Here is a 2,597-nt window from a genome sequence, read left to right on the forward strand (position 1 = left end):
ACAGTGCGACTTGTTAGAGCAAAATAGCTCTTGCTTTAGGGACAGCTTTGGCTCTGCAACTACAACACAGGAGAAGTAGGAAGTTCTCCAACATGACAAAGCCCTTTGCTTCAGCAAATACTTCTGATTCAGACTCTGGTATGAAATTGCATGAACTGTGAACGCGCTGGGAAAACGCTGTTGTGTTTATAACTGAAGGGACTTCAACTCTTGGTTCCCTAGAGGTCTGTTTTTTCCTGGTGAGTTTTTTTTTTGTTTTGTTTGTTTTTTCCTCTTCCAACTTACACACTGCTGTGGGTCTGCCTTTCAACAAGTTACACAGGATGAATAATGACGTCTTTGGAGTGACCTTGAGAGAGCAACAGCCCGGTTACCCGAGGCAGCCTACCTAAAGTAAGCACACGTGAGAGCGGCGCCTGCCAAGCCAGGAGGGTTTCGTAAGAGTTGACTCTCGTGTTCCAGCAGGCATTTTATCCTTGTATTATTCTGCTTGCCTTTTTTTTTTTTTTCTTCCTTTTGAAGAAACAATATGTACATGGAGTAACTTTTGGCATCAAAAAATTTGTAATATTGCATTATACAGCCTTCCTTTTATATATATATATTTTTTTTTCCCCCTGATCCCAAACCACTTGTAGTTTCATAGGCTTTGTTTTTGCAACATCACACGTGGACTGGTTTATAAAGGGCGTCAGCTGGGCTGCTTGAGGACACAGTTGGTGTTATGTCCTTCTGTGTGTCTGAAGGACAAAATACGTCTCCTTTATACTTGATGGGAAACAGTGAAGAAGAGGCAAGTGAAAAGACCACAAGGACATTCAGACTGGGCATCTTCCACTGCCTTTGGTCTGGGGGCAACAGGGCAGATTTGTCACCAGCTTAAAACAAAGGTCCAAGATGCTGCTGTGCCAGAGGTGCTTAAATACCACTTAATTTCTGCCCTGGAAGTTGTTGCCAATAGAATAGTTTCAGAAAAAGTGTATTTTTTTTAATTTATTTTTTTAAATCCTAAGTTTTAGTACTACGGTTTTAGGACTATTGTTTGCTGGGAAACTCCCTTCTTTCCTCCCCAGCCCTCCCAAGATTTGTGTGTTTGCTGCAGTATTCTGAACCATGATTTAAAAAAATACCTGTATGTGAAATAGCATTCTCCAAACCAGTTTCTGTTCAGGACTCGTATGACTGTGGTTTATGGGTTGTTATATGTGTGCGTGTGTATAGAATTAGAGAATCGTTTAGGTTGGAAAAGACCTTCAGGATCATCGAGTTGCTACAGACTCCTGCAGACACTTGATAGCAATAGAGAACTCTTGGTTAAACATTTCTTATCTCTAGCAAACATGCCTCTAAAGTGGCATCCCCCTTGCTGATTGCTAAGGAAACAAAGCGTATGAAAAAGCGACAGCTCATCTTCCCTCTTGGCAGAAAGATGTCGGGGTGGGGAGCCTCTCTCTTTGCAGTTGCTGCTGCCTGAGTGTGGTTGCAGTTGGACAGTGGACTGTGAAATAAGGGAAAAAGCTAAATTCTCTAAAAATAGCAGGCAGCTGCCTGTCATAGGGTGGAGTGTTCTGCTCAGGTAAAATCCATATGTGGAATGTCTGCTGGTCGCTTGTGGGAGTGAATCTTCCAGGTAGAGAGAGTAAAACACTGAATAGAGATTTCAGTATCTGAGGGAGGCCAGTCAAAGGCAAGACCAGGCTCTGCTTCTGCATTAATCTTTGGTTTAGTTTTTCAGTTACCTGAAGGTCTGATAATGTATAAAGTTATTTTGATTCATAGTAGCCTGAGCATTAATTGTATCAATCTATTACTAAATCTTAATTCAACAAAAGTTTTTATTTTAATTCGATGGAAGTTTTTATCTTAAGACTTTTGAGACCCTAGTATTTGTAAGTCCTGGGGTATAGAATAATGTGTTATTATCTGATAGACTTTTAGGATATTTAAAGCTTCTCGTATGGTGCTTGAAACTGTTCTCCAGTGTGATGTGGTGTGCATAACTTCTTCAAAAAGAGTAAAAGAACGTGAGGCATTAAATAAAGAAAGGCTGCAGTGGTTAATACCCTTGTAAAATACAGCAGCCTGGGGCAAAACTGTGAAATGAACAATTTGAAACTAGAAACATCCTGGAGTTGCAGAGGAAATATTAATTCAACATCTCCCCCATGAGCCTGCTGCATGCACGGAGCATTTCCCAGGGTTAGTATTTTGGGAATAGACATGACTACAGGGCAGAAGTTTGGCTCCTGCCAAGTTGGGCTGGCTTTGGCTTGAACACACAAGATCTCTGTGCCCCGTGGCTTGCCCAGTTGTTAAGGTCCTTTAAGAAGTCAAAGCCGTACTCATCTGAGTAATCTTGACCCGTATATGTCTTTCCATCGGAAAAGACTAGCCATAGCATCAGGGTTTTCAGGTGAGGACTGTTATTTTGGTAAACTCTGTCCCAGTCTATCCCAGTTTGAACTAGAAAAGAGGTTGTCCACTGTTGCTGTGTTTTAGTGGGTAGATGGGTTAGTAGGTGGTGTATGAGACTCACACAGAAGAAATGAGGGCTCCCCTTACCCACCCCAAGAACTTGTCCTGGGGGCAGCTACATT

The 2,597-nt window shown here is 41.9% G+C and overlaps 1 protein-coding gene across 1 annotated transcript in view; it reads left to right on the forward strand.

Moving 5' to 3' along the window:
- LOC104273967 (DEP domain-containing mTOR-interacting protein-like) overlaps window positions 1-2,597 on the forward strand; it is a 15,910-nt gene that overhangs the window by 3,467 nt on the left and 9,846 nt on the right. The window lies entirely within an intron of this gene.

Source organism: Apaloderma vittatum, unplaced genomic scaffold, assembly GCF_000703405.1.
Source record: "Apaloderma vittatum isolate BGI_N311 unplaced genomic scaffold, ASM70340v1 scaffold3105, whole genome shotgun sequence".
Classification (NCBI taxonomy): Eukaryota; Metazoa; Chordata; class Aves; order Trogoniformes; family Trogonidae; genus Apaloderma; species Apaloderma vittatum.